Source organism: Ostrea edulis, chromosome 3, assembly GCF_947568905.1.
Source record: "Ostrea edulis chromosome 3, xbOstEdul1.1, whole genome shotgun sequence".
Classification (NCBI taxonomy): domain Eukaryota; kingdom Metazoa; phylum Mollusca; class Bivalvia; order Ostreida; family Ostreidae; genus Ostrea; species Ostrea edulis.
In genome coordinates this window covers 95,484,205-95,499,129 of record NC_079166.1, presented here as the reverse complement: position 1 = coordinate 95,499,129, position 14,925 = coordinate 95,484,205, and the positions used below count along the sequence as shown (strand labels likewise).

The 14,925-nt window shown below is 37.7% G+C and overlaps 1 long non-coding RNA gene across 3 annotated transcripts; it reads left to right on the top strand.

Annotated features, from left to right (window-relative positions):
* Nucleotides 1-1,084: 1,084 nt before the first annotated feature.
* On the top strand, nucleotides 1,085-13,043 carry LOC125676084 (uncharacterized). Of its 3 annotated transcripts, XR_008801496.1 has the most exons (5): nucleotides 1,085-1,121; nucleotides 9,033-9,088; nucleotides 11,001-11,062; nucleotides 11,333-11,406; nucleotides 11,593-13,043. It is a non-coding gene; the product is annotated as an uncharacterized LOC125676084 (long non-coding RNA). The 3 variants fall into 3 exon arrangements; XR_008801494.1 differs by lacking the exon at nucleotides 1,085-1,121 and having other exon boundaries at nucleotides 7,543-9,088; XR_008801495.1 differs by lacking the exon at nucleotides 1,085-1,121 and having other exon boundaries at nucleotides 7,546-9,088; nucleotides 11,333-11,380.
* Nucleotides 13,044-14,925: the final 1,882 nt, after the last annotated feature.

Genomic DNA, 14,925 nt, shown 5'->3' with positions numbered 1-14,925 from the left:
CAGAAATGTACTGTGTGTCAATATCAGTTAGACAACTCGAGTTATTACAATTAGGATAAAATGTGTTCAAAAAATTTTATATTGTGATTTTGCCTTTCCAACCCACAGCTTGTAATCATGGAATACCTTAAAGTCGGAATTTCGCAAATTCTATGGTCGTTATAACGATCTAGTTTGCCAATACAACCTATCGTTAGGTCAAATGCTGTCTGATGTGTTTCATACCGATTGTTAGACCGCTCTTGGCACACTAATTTTGACTACGAATAACTCCGTTTACCTGATCAAGATATAGGGCTCATGACGGGTGTGACCGGTCGACAGGGGATGCTTACTCCTCCTAGGCACCAGATCCCACCTGTGGTGTGTGCAGGGGTCCGTGTTTGCCCAACTCTCTATTTTGTATTGCTTATAGGAGTTATGAGATTGATCACTGTTCGTTATCTTCACCTTTTCATCACCTTAAAATATTGTTTGATTTTACATTCACAAACGGCAAATTGTGTATCATGCTCCGATGGAAATGGCAATTTGTTGCATGATATGCTAGGATACCAAATGATAATCAAATTCCTAAAATAAACCAACGTAAACTTCATGGTCTCATATCATATACTATCTATAACAGGCACAAAATCGTTTTTAAAGAGGTGAGATTAAATGAGGTTATCGCAAATTGTTTACATGCAAAACAAGGGGATGCAAACGCTCATTCTTCCCTAAAATATTTTAATTCATAAATCAAGCGTAGTAAACATTTTCATTCACTACTACTTTTATTGATAGCTGTGGCCAGCCATCCGCCAATTGATATATCTTTATATGCTTATGATAATAACAAATAATGAGTTATGGTCAAAAAGTGGGGGAGAACGGCTGGTACGCCCTACTACCCCCCCCCCCCCTCCCCCTTTATTCTACGTGTCTGTATACATAAACACACGAACGAGTCGAATTATCGGTGTATTTACCTAGGCAGGGTCTATAAGCCCGTGAACTGATACAATCGGAAGTTCCGTGAACTCAAACACACACAAATTGCATACGTCATACAATTTACTTTCGTTTTTACTAAAGGCCTATTATTAACTCGTACCCGAGATGCATATTAAAAATCTTTTGTAAGTGGAGGTACAGAATCAACACTAATAAGGATTTGATTGAGTTCACAGGGTTCTAATTAGGATGTGATTGAGTTCATGGGCTTCTAATTAGGATATGGTCCACTTCACGGGCCTGTCTCTAACACTAAATAGGATGTGATTGAGTTCACGGGCCTGACTCTAACACTAATTAGGATATGGCCTGATTCTAACATTAATTAGGATGTGATTGAGTTCACGGGCCTGATTCTAACACTAATCAGGATATGATGCAGTTTACAGGCCTGATTCTAACACTAATTAAAATGTGATCCTGTCACTAATTAGCATGTGATTGAGTTCACGGGCCTGATTCTAACACTAATTAGCATGTGATTGAGTTCACGGGCCTGATTCTAATACTAATTAGCATGTGATTGAGTTCACGGGCCTGATTCTAACACTAATTAGGATATGATCCAGTTCACGGGCCTGATTCTAACATTAATTAAAATGTGATCCAGTTCACGGTCCCGATTCTAACACTAATTAGCATGTGATTGAGTTCACGGGCCTGCTTCTAACACTAATTAGGATATGATCCAGTTCACGGGCCTGATTCTAACATTAATTAAAATGTGATCCAGTTCACGGTCCCGATTCTAACACTAATTAGCATGTGATTGAGTTCACGGGCCTGCTTCTAACACTAATTAGGATATGATCCAGTTCACGGTTCTGATTCTAACACTAATCAAAATGTGATCCAGTTCACGGGCCTGATTCTTATGGCATGTCAAACGTTGCAATATTTGATCTTTTCCATTTGTATTGTATAATTTTCCATTTGTATTCTATATTCATTTGCATTGTATAATTTTTCATTTGCATTGTATAATTTCCATTTGTTTTGTATAATTTCCATTTGTATTTTATATTTTCCATTTGCATTGTATAATTTTTCATTTGTATTGTATCCAGGGACTGTTTATTTTGATTTGTTACGAAGGATTTCATTAGTTAGCGTCATTGATGTACAACATCTGTAGACGTGCTTAGCACACAGGGCCGTACCAATGACGGTTCTTTATCGTGCCAACGCCTGTGCAGCGATACGGAATATCTATTTGTAAGGTCATTACGGAAAGGCCCGTGATGCCGAGTGTTTGGCAAAGGAGCAATCACTGTGTTTGTTTATGTCTTAGGTTTGATGCGGCAATGACAGTAACGGTTCTCGAACTCACGACCTCTCGCCCACAAATCAAGCGATATATTACTGAGCTACCGCGATCAGGTCCATGCAGGACTAGTTATTTTTGAAAATACGTAGCTAGCTCTAATAATGGCGAATCCCCCCCCCCCCGATCGTTTTGTTTTAAATAGAACTGTCCAGGAAAGCATGCACATTTTTATTTAGTCAGAATTCAGTAGATTCGGGGGACTTAATCCGCTCCTTGGGTCCCCAGCAATTGTTAACATCGAGTTTGGCTTGTTACAACTATTCAATGGATTAATTTTAAGTTATCGTTTATCGAATTTGGTACAATGTAATGCGCGAGATGTTGAAGAGGTAAAGTTCAGGAGTCACGTTTCGCAGGAATGTACCGTATTTGCTAAGTGTAATGGCGTACCCCCCCCCCCCCCCCCCCCCCCCCCCCCCCCAATTAATTGATCGCTCTTATGTGTCTATTGTGATCAGCATATTCAAACTAGTCTCCTTTTTAACCACTGGCTGATCTAGATAATTCTGAACGAAAGGATGCAGTAAACTGCTGGATGTCTGGGGACTTCTTAAGATCCCTAGTGAGTCCAGTGCAAAGCCTTGGCGGAGGGGGGGTGGGGGCTTACAGGGGGAGGGCGAAGTCAGTGCCGGATTTAAGAGGGGCGCACCCCCCCCCCTAATTTTTTAATTTAAGGTAAATCTTGGTATCTTGTTTAGAAAAATGTATTAGAAGATAGAAGAAGCAATAATTTCTTCCATTCCCGGAGAAATAAATGACAAAATCTTTTGATTTCTTGAATTATTTTAATGAGAGAACTTAATTTTTCCAGAAACCCTTAAAATTTGCGTCATTTTACTAATTTTATTTTATTAAAAATGACACATTTCAAGCCCTATAAAATCTGTAAAATCCAGCTTTGGGGGGCTTCGCCATCTGGACCCACTGGGGGCCGCCTAAAGGCGCCCCAAGACCCCCTGCCTCATAAAGACTTTAGTGGCGTCCCCGTAACCGCAATTCCTGGATCTTCCCCTGGAAGTCCCCTGGAACAAGTGCGTTTTGACAAAATAAAACGTACATGCATGCTTTTTTCGACATCTATATATAAAATATCATATTTGTGAAGGAAAGGGGGGGGGGTGTCTCCCAGTGCAAGATTCCACATTGCTAGCTACATGTATGTTCAACTAGTCCTTATATGGAACCGGTCGCGGTAGTTCAGTGATATACCCTTTGGTTCGTAACCGTGAGGCCTGAGGTCGCATGTTCGAGTTCTACTCGTGTCATGGCTGCATCAAACCAGTTAATACTTTCCCATACGCATTGCTATCTAAAAGTGAGAATCACAGATCTTTCGGATAATGTGACCTTAAAAGCAGACATCCCGTGTTGCGACAGACGTTGACACGTTAAAAAAAAAACCCACTGCTACGCCACTGTGCGCGTACATGTAGCATAGTAAGTCTATTTGTGGTACGTCACGGCTAAATATAAGTGGGACCTAAACTAATGAAATCCTTCGTAACAAATCAAAATAAACAACCCCGCGGATGCTGGTAGGCGTTAGAAGTAATCCGGCAGACCGACCGCGTCACGTCTTATGAATATGCATGATTTTCGAGTTCTATATATAGACCCGTTTAACCTCCTTTATTGTAAACACTACAGTGATTACTTGCCCTTTCGTGCAACAACGAAAAACAACCCCCCCCCCCCCCCCCCCCCCAATCCAAACAACAAACATGTTTTAAGTTTTTGACATTGCAGCGACTGAAACTGGAGTATTTAATTCAATTCAATATTGTCACTAAACACTGATTCTCATATAAAACAGCAAATGCTATACACATTACAGTTTCCAAACCACAGTTCTGTCACCTATAGTATGTACTATTATAAGGTCAGTCTGGCAGATCCCCAAGTCAGTCTGTCAGATCCCCTCATGAAATATCACTTATACACCATACAATTTCTCTGTGGTGTCTATGTCACCTATAGTATGCATTATTATAAGGTCAGTCTAGCAGATCCCCAGGTCAGTCTGACAGATCCCCTCTTGAAAGGTCACTTACACACCATACAATTTCTATATGGTGTCTCTGTCACCTATAATATGTATTATTAAAAGGTCAGTCTAGCAGATTCCCAGGTCAATCTGTCAGATCCCCTCATGAAAGGTCACTTAAACACCATACAATTTCTATATGGTGTCTATGTCACCTATAATATGTATTATTATAAGGTCAGTCTAGCAGATCCCCAGGTCAGTCTGTCAGATCCACTCATGAAATATCACTTATACACCATATGAAAGATTTTGCAATGCAAATGGAAATTATACAATGCAAACGAAAAAAAATAAATAATACAAATGGAAAATATGGAATACAAATGGAAAATTATACAATACAAATGGAAAATATAGAATACAAATAGAAAAATATACAATACAAATGGAAATTATACAATGCAAATGAAAAATTATACAATGCAAATGGAAAATATAGAATACAAATGGAAAATTATACAATACAAATGGAAAATATAGAATACAAATAGAAAAATATACAATACAAATGGAAATTATACAATGCAAATGAAAAATTATACAATGCAAATGGAAAATATAGAATACAAATGGAAAATTATACAATACAAATGGAAAATATAGAATACAAATAGAAAAATATACAATACAAATGGAAATTATACAATGCAAATGAAAAATTATACAATGCAAATGGAAAATATAGAATACAAATGGAAAATTATACAATACAAATGGAAAATATAGAATACAAATAGAAAAATATACAATACAAATGGAAATTATACAATGCAAATGAAAAATTATACAATGCAAATGGAAAATATAGAATACAAATGGAAAATTATACAATACAAATGGAAAATATAGAATACAAATAGAAAAATATACAATACAAATGGAAATTATACAATGCAAATGAAAAATTATACAATGCAAATGGAAAATATAGAATACAAATGGAAAATTATACAATACAAATGGAAAAGATCAAATATTGCAACGTTTGACATGCCATAGATTCTAACACTAACTAGCATGTGATTGAGTTCACGGGCCTAATTCTAACACTAAGTAAAATGTGATTGAGTTCACGGGCCTGATTCTAAAACTAATCAGGATATGATCCAGTTCACGGGCTTGATTCTAACACTAATTAAAATGTGATCCAGTTCACGGGCCTGATTCTAACACTAACTAGCATGTGATTGAGTTCACGGGCCTGATTCTAACACTAATTAGCATGTGATTGAGTTCACGGGCCTGATTCTAATACTAATTAGGATATGATCCAGTTCACGGGCCTGATTCTAACACTAATCAAAATGTGATCCAGTTCACGGGCCTGATTCTAACACTAACTAGCATGTGATTGAGTTCACGGGCCTGATTCTAACACTAATTAGGATATGGTCCAGTTCACGGGCCTGATTCTAACACTAATCAAAATGTGATCCAGTTCACGGGCCTGATTCTAACACTAACTAGCATGTGATTGAGTTCACGGGTCTGATTCTAACACTAATTAGGATATGATCCAGTTCACGGGCCTGATTCTAACACTAATCAAAATGTGATTGAGTTCACGGGCCTGATTCTAACACTAATTAAAATGTGATTGAGTTCACGGGCCTGATTCTAACACTAATTAGCATGTGATTGAGTTCACGGGCCTGCTTCTAACACTAATTAGCATGTGATCCAGTTCACGGGCCTGATTCAACACTAATCAAAATGTGATCCAGTTCACGGGCCTGATTCTAACACTAACTAGCATGTGGTTGACTTCACGGGACTGATTCTAACACTAATTAAATTTGATTGAGTTCACGGGCCTAATTCTAACACTAAGTAAAATGTGATTGAGTTCACGGGCCTGCTTCTAACACTAATTAGCATGTGATTGAGTTCACGGGCCTGATTCTAATACTAATTAGGATATGATCCAGTTCACGGGCCTGACTCTAACACTAATCAAAATGTGATCCAGTTCACGGGCCTGATTCTAACACTAACTAGCATGTGATTGACTTCACGGGCCTGATTCTAACACTAATTAAATTTGATTGAGTTCACGGGCCTAATTCTAACACTAAGTAAAATGTGATTGAGTTCACGGGCCTGCTTCTAACACTAATTAGGATATGATCCAGTTCACGGTTCTGATTCAACACTAATCAAAATGTGATCCAGTTCACGGGCCTGATTCTAACACTAACTAGCATGTGGTTGACTTCACGGGCCTGATTCTAACACTAATTAAATGTGATTGAGTTCACGGGCCTAATTCTAACACTAAGTAAAATGTGATTGAGTTCACGGGCCTGATTCTAAAACTAATCAGGATATGATCCAGTTCACGGGCTTGATTCTAACACTAATTAAAATGTGATCCAGTTCACGGGCCTGATTCTAACACTAATCAAAATGTGATTGAGTTCACGGGCCTGATTCTAACACTAACTAGCATGTGATTGACTTCACGGGCCTGATTCTAACACAAATTAGGATATGATCCAGTTCACGGGCCTGATTCTAACACTAGTTAGCATGTGATTGAGTTCACGGGCCTGATTCTAACACTAATTAGCATGTGATTGAGTTCACGGGCCTGATTCTAACACTAATTAGGATATGCTACAGTTCAGGGGGCTGACTCTAACACTAATTAGGATGTGATTAAGATCACAGGCCTCTAATTAGAATTATAGCATTATTATTTATTTCCACAAATCACATTTTCATACAACTCTTTATAGTGAAATGTTACACACATCTATTTTGATTTAAATCGTATCATTGATTATTCATCTATAACTTAGACTTTTGAAATAGTTTATTATACCCCCCGCAACAAGTTGTGGGGAGGGGTATACTGGAATCGGGTTGTCCGTCTGCCTGTCCGTCCGTCTGTAGACGCAATAGTTTCCGGGCTCTAAAGCATTATCCTTTCCACCTACTGTCACCATATCATATATATGGACTACCCATGGGATGAAGATGTTCCCTATCGATTTTGGGGGTCAAAAGGTCAAAGGTCACGCGCACTGGACATCAAAGTAGCAATATGGTTTCCATTTAAATTCTTTAATGGCTTTTTTCATCGCATGGAGATGCTGTGTTCCTAGATACCTTTTAGATCATAATATTGAAGTTTTACCTATTTCCAACACCCTTTAGGAGATTGGGGTAAGCGAGGGGTATTCTTAGTGAGCATTGCTCACAGTACCTCTTGTTTTAACAGGTTTTTTTTTTTACAATAACTATCGGAAAAGACTAACAAAATTTATGTTCCTATCATGCAATCTGATGGCATCATAGGAGGGTGGAATTACTTTAAGTTATGTTTAGTGCTGTGTGTATATAAACATGCACTCATATAATTATATCTTCCCTCTTCCAGGGGGAGACATATTGTATTTGTACTTTCTGTCCGTCCTTCCTTCTGTCACAAAATCTTGTGAACGCTTCTCCACCTATATGGCTTATCAGACAGACTTGAAACTTTGTACAATGCTTCATTGTCATTTGCAGATGTGAATATTGTTGGGACGGGAGGATCCAATTGTTTTCCTAAGAGTTATAGTGGATCTAAGAGGGGTGGAAGATGTAAAATAGCTTATGAACTCTTCTCCTCCCATATGGCTTATTGGATAGACTTGAAACTTTGTACAATGCTTAATTGTCATTTGTAGATGTGCATATTGTCGGAATGGGAGGATCCAAAGTTTTTCCTAAAAGATATAGTGGATCTAAAAGGGGTGGAGGATGTTAAAATACCTTGTGAACACTTCTCCTATATGGCTTATCTGATAGACTTGAGAATTTGTACAATGCTTTAATGCCATTTGTAGATGTGCAAGTTGTAGGGACAGGAGGATCCAATTGTTTTCCTAAGAGTTATAGTGGATCTAAGAGGGGTGGAAGATGTAAAATAGCTTATGAACTCTTCTCCTCCCATATGGCTTATTGGATAGACTTGAAACTTTGTACAATGCTTAATTGTCATTTGTAGATGTGCATATTGTCGGAATGGGAGGATCCAAAGTTTTTCCTAAAAGATATAGTGGATCTAAAAGGGGTGGAGGATGTTAAAATACCTTGTGAACACTTCTCCTATATGGCTTATCTGATAGACTTGAGAATTTGTACAATGCTTCAATGCCATTTGTAGATGTGCAAGTTGTAGGGACAGGAGGATCCAATTGCTATCCTTAAAGTTAAAGTGGATCTGAGGGGTGTAGGGTATAAAATAGTTTGTGAACGCTTCTCCTCCTATATGGCTTATCAGAGTTCATGGCTATCTTCCTGCCCATGCTTTCTCCTCCATACTATTCAATACATTAAGGTGGATGTTTCCTATATTTTACGAATTAATTGGTTGATTGACAACAAACTTGGTACACTTGTACAGCATATATAAGGAGTAGAAGACCCCTATTGATTCTTAGGTCACATGGTCAGTCCACTCTTGACATAGGAAGGTATTGTCTGCTCAATATTTTGAATTGGTGTAACTACTATCAATTAAATGAGGCACGGGTATAACCCTTTCAATTTTGCAACTTGGGGGGCATTTGTGTTTTAGAAACATCTCTTGTGTTGTATTATATGAATTACAGTTTTTAGTGTGCTCAGTTTAGAGAATAGCATAAAAGTATTTGATAATTAAATATCTTGCAGATTGGCAGTTTACTCCATGCACCGACAGGAATGATAAACTGTGATATTCGTAAATGGTGAGCATTTATATTTTTAGCTCACCTGAGCCAAAGGCTCAAGTGAGCTTTTCTGATCAAAATTTGCCCGTTGTCAGTCGTCGTCGGCGTCATAAACGTTTTACATTTTCGACTTCTTCTCAAGAACCGCTGGACCAATTTCAACCAAACTTCCCACAAAGCATCCTTGAGTGAAGGGCTTTCAAGTTTGTTCAAAAGAAGGGTCATGTCCCTTTCAAAGGGAAGATAATCACAAAAATGCAAAAATAGGGTGGTGTCATTAAAAAATCTTCTAATCAAGAGCCACTCGGCCAGAAAAGCTGAAATTTACATGACAGCTTACTGGCATAGTACAAATTCACGTTTATTAAAATCATGGCCCCTGGGGGTTGGATGGGGCCACAATAGGGGATCAAAGTTTTACATACAAATATATAAGGAAAATGTTTAAAAATCTTCTCAAGAACCACTGATCCAGAAAAACTGATATTTACATGAAAGCTTTCTGACATAATGCAGATTCAAGTTTGTTCAAGTCATGGCCCCCGGGTGTTGGATGGGGCCACAATAGGGGATCAAAGTTTTTACATACAAATATATAAGGAAAATGTTTAAATATCTTTTTCTCAAGAACCACTGAGCCAGAAAAGCTGATATTGACATGAAAGCTTCCTGACATATTTCAGTTTGTGAAAATTATGGCTCCCAGGGGTAGGATGGGGTCACATGGGGGATCAAAGTTTTGCATACAAATATATAGGAAAAATCTTTAAATACATATGTATGAGCCAAAGTGACTCAGGTGAGCGATGTGGTCCTTGGGCCTCTTGTTTGTATGTGGCTGTGGTAGACAATTTTTAGTTCATCCTAGCTCCTAATTATTCAAATCCATTGGCCAGGGGTTGTGGGGAAAACATGATTTACATCTACATCCTTACTTCTGAAAACAATGTCCACTTCAAAACCATGTATTAACAAGACAACAGTATTTTTCCAGTGAGGAAGAAGACCATGAAAGACACCACCAGTTTATAAAACAAGAGGCCCATGGGCCACATCGCTCACCTGTGTCACCTTGGTCCACATCAGAAGATTTTCCATATCTATTTGCATGTAAAACCGTAGTGCCTATTATGGCCCCAAACCTACCCCTGGAGGCCATGGTTTTTGCAAACTTGAATCTACACTATGTCAGAAAGCTTTCATGTAAATGTGAACTTCTTTGGTCCAATGGTTCTTGAGAAGAAGATTTTTAAAGATTTTCCCTATATATTTGTATGTAAAACTTTGATCCCCTATTGTGGTCTCATCCGACCCCCGGGGGCCTTGATTTTAACAATTTAGAATCTGCACTACCTAATAAAGCTTATCTATAAATTTCATCTTTTCTGGCCCAGTGGTTCTTGAGAAGATTTTTTAATGACCCTACCCTATTTTTACCATTTCTTGATTATCTCCCATTGGAAGGTGGCCTGGCCCTTTATTTTAACAATTTAGAATTCCCTTTACCTAAGGATGCTTTGTGCCAACTTTGGTTGAAATTGGCCCAGTGGTTGTTGAGAAGAAGTTGAAAATGTGAAAAGTTTACAGACGGACGGACAGACAGACGGACGGACGCCGGAATACGGGTGATCAGAAAAGCTCACTTGAGCTTTCAGCTCAGGTGAGCTAAAAATCCGTTCAATAAATATATTAAACTTTACTGCTTTGGGGAAAGTATATTGATATATTGGTAAGAAAGTAATTTTCTAAAGAATCAGCAGCTCACATTTTGATTACTTTGATATGATAGGAATTAGTCAATATATATTTTGGGTATGGATCCAAAATACACATCTTTATGAAGTTGAATGAACATGTTTGCTCAATTTTTACACAAGTAGTGCATCACATAACATATTAAAGCTTTCTAATCCGACTCTTTTATTTTTAGGAACTGGGACACGTTCTAAATATACTCAGGGACAGAATGATGTGCAGCAAGGCTCGTCATGGGTAGAGATACTCCCATTTAATATTGATACTTTTCATATCCAAGCATGTATATGGCTAGGTTGTATAATGTTTGTTATAATTATCTAAATTATGTCCTTCCTTCCATCTATTGTTCTGTGTGTTGATTTCTCACCACTCTGCAAGAAAGGGCATTCATGTCTATTTCATAGACGATCCTACATGTAGTTGCAATTGAATCATAAATTATTCCCAAAGAGTTCATCATTTTATCATGTTTTGAATATAATATTTTTTCAATATCTATTTCAGATTTTACCAAATACAGAACACTGCAAGGCTTGCAAAATGAAGACCTCAGTAAAAAAATTTCTAAATTATTCACTGTAAGGCTACTTACCAGTAATTCATATCTAGAACATATCATCCTTGAAACAATAAAAACTAATGTAATATACTGTAGTATATTTATGTATGTTATGCTTTTTCAACCTTTAAATTTTTTAAAGACAGTATAGTTTATTATGATTGCACAATATTTAAATTTTCATAGAATTTTGTTTGCTCTCCAGAATGGCAGCTCACTACCTGCCCCTTGTGATGTTAAAAGAGGCCGTTGTTCTCATTTGTTCCAAAACAGGAATGGCATATGAGGAGGCCAACAGAAGATGCACCGCCACTGAGTGTGCACTCACAAAACGAATAAATTATTATTATTTCTTTTGTTTGTAATTGTATATTGTCAACAAGGTCAAAGGCACTTGATCCGATGCCAAACTTTTGCATTTCTTTTGCTTTGTGGTAAATTTTCTTCAGCAACATTAACATTGTTTAAATTGTTTTCTTTGGAGAGTTTACATGTACACATGGATCATTTGTATATTAGAATTATAGCATTGTTTAATTCAACTCATTCTTATCATAGAGAGGTTATTATATACTGCAGGCAACGACTTGTAAAGGGTATACTGTTTTAACTCACATGCAAGGCAGTATTATGAAACTTTGTAGTTGATAAGGACATATATCACATATCGATATGCATATTTACAGGAAACTCTGATGTATTTTAAATCTGAACGTTAATTTAAAAGTGGGGAGAAATAGCATTGGATGAAAAAAGACACATATGAAGAAAATTATTCCATACGTAAATACTTTTTAGCTCACCTGAGCTGAAAGCTCAAGTGAGCTTTTCTGATCGCCTGTTGTTCATTGTCTGTCCGTGATTAAACATTTTATATTTTCTCCAGAAGCACTGGGCCAATAATAACCAAACTTAGCCAAAAGTATCCTTGGGTAAAGGGCTTTTGAGTTTGTTCAAATGAAGGGCCATGCCCTCTTCAAAGGGGAGATGACCACAAAAATAGGGTGGGTCATTTAATTTTTTTTTTTATCAAGAACCATTGGGCCAGAAGAGCTGAAATGTACATGAAAGCTTCCTGACATAGTACAGATTCAAGTTTATTGAAATCATGGCCTCCAGGGGTTGTATGGGGCCACAATAGAGAATCAAAGTTTTACATACAATTATTCAGGAAAACTCTTTCAATATGAGCCAAGGTGGCTCAGATGAGCGATGTGGCCCATGGGCCTCTTGTTCAACATATAGAATAAATAGTTATGTTGTATTTCCCATGGAACATTGAAACGTTTAATGCGTTTACCAATTAATCACTGAAAGAAAGATAACATTGTTGTTTCATGTTTTATGAAAACTTAAAAGATGTTTCATTTCTTTTCATGAAAGACCCCTTAATTACCCAGTAATATATAATCAATTCTTAACAGATTATGTAAATTTGATTTATATTAAGGATGTTTGATCTGATTACCCATCATTATCAATCTGTCTAATATGGCCATCATGTGTTACTATTGCTACGCAATCTTGGAGCATGAGGTAGAATGCGAGCCAGCTCTTTCATAAGTACATGTATCTGGAAAATATTTCAATGTCAAAGGTTACAACAATGTGATAATTTAATCATTGTATGTCTAAGGTGTTGATAATAAAACAGTTATCTGTTCAACTTTTTCTTCTTAATTAAAATCAAGACTAAGTACCAGAGGAAATTGTGGAAAAAAATATCTGTCAAATACGTCAAGCTCTTACATGTAGTAGTTGCAGATTCAACTATTTATAGAGATACTGAGTTATGATGCACACAAAAATGGGTCTGGCACAAAAATGTTGATTTAGCTCAAGATGACTGGAAAAGTCTATAACACAGAGAGACTGGGTATTTATTCAATTGTGATTGATTGATTGAATATTGTTAAACGTCCCTCTCGAGAATATTTCACTCACATTGAGACGTCACCACTGGCGGCGAAGGGCTGTAAAATTTAGGCCTATGCTCGGCGCTTATAGCCATTGAGCAGGGAGGAATCTTTATTGTCCCACACCTGCTGTGTCACAGGACCTCTGTTTTTGCGGTCTCATCCGAAGGACCGCCCCATTTAATCGCCTCTTACGACAAGCAAGGGGGTACTGAGGATCTATTCTAACCCGAATCCCCACGAGACTATTCAATTGTGCCTGATGATTAAACTAATAATAAACATGTATGGAAAATTTATTATCAATGAAATACGATACTGTTGTACAGAGACAAAGTTGCATTTTATAGGCTAAGACAGTGTAAGGCTCTACAGGGACTAGGTTATGCTCTACAGGGACTAAGTTATGCTCTACAAGGACTGGGTTAGGGTTTACAAGGATTGGATTAGATGCATGTGAACTGGATCATATCCTAATTAGTATTAGAGTCAGGCCCGGGAACTCAATCACATTTTTGATTAGTGTTAGAATCAGGCCCATGAACTGAATCATATCCTAATTAGTGTTAGAATCAGGCCCGTTAACTGGATCATATCCTAATTAGCGTTAGAGTTAGGCCCGGGAACTCAATCACATTTTATTTAGTGTTAGAATCAGGCCCGTGAGCTGGACCATATCCTAATTAGTGTTAGAATCAGGCCCGTCAACTGGATCATATCCTAATTAGCATTAGAATCAGGCCCGTGAACTCAATCACATCCTAATTAGTGTTAGAATCAGGCCCGTGAACTCAATCACATCCTAATTAGTGTTAGAGTCAGGCCCGTGAACTGAATCATATCCTAATTAGAGGCCCGTGAACAGAATCACATCTTAATTAGTGTTAGAATTAGGCCCGTGAACTGGATCATATCCTAATTAGTGTTAGAATTAGGCCTGTAAACTCAATCACATCCTAATTAGTGTTAGAGTCAGGCCCGTGAACTGGATCATATCTTAATTAGAGACCCGTGAACTGAATCACATCTTAATCAGTGTTAGAATTAGGCCCGTGAACTGGATCATATCCTAATTAGTGTTAGAATCAGGCCCGTGAACTCAATCACATCCTAATTAGTGTTAGAATCAGGCCCGTGAGCTGGACCATATCCTAATTAGTGTTAGAATCAAGCCCGTGAACTGGATCATATCCTAATTAGCATTAGAATCAGGCCCGTGAACTCAATCACATCCTAATTAGTGTTAGAATCAGGCCCGTGAACCCAATCACATCCTAATTAGAGGCCCGTGAACTGAATCACATCTTAATCAGTGTTAGAATTAGGCCCGTGAACTGGATCATATCCTAATTAGTGTTAGAATCAGGCCCGTGAACCCAATCACATCCTAATTAGTGTTAGTCAGGCCCGTGAACTGAATCATATCCTAATTAGAGGCCCGTGAAGTGAATCACATCTTAATTAGTGTTAGAATTAGCCCCGTGAACTGGATCATATCATAATTAGTGTTAGAATTAGGCCTGTGAACTGGATCATATCCTAATTAGTGTTAGAATCAGGCCCGTGAACTGGATTTTATCCTAATTAGCATTAGTATCAGGCCAATGAACTGGATCATATCC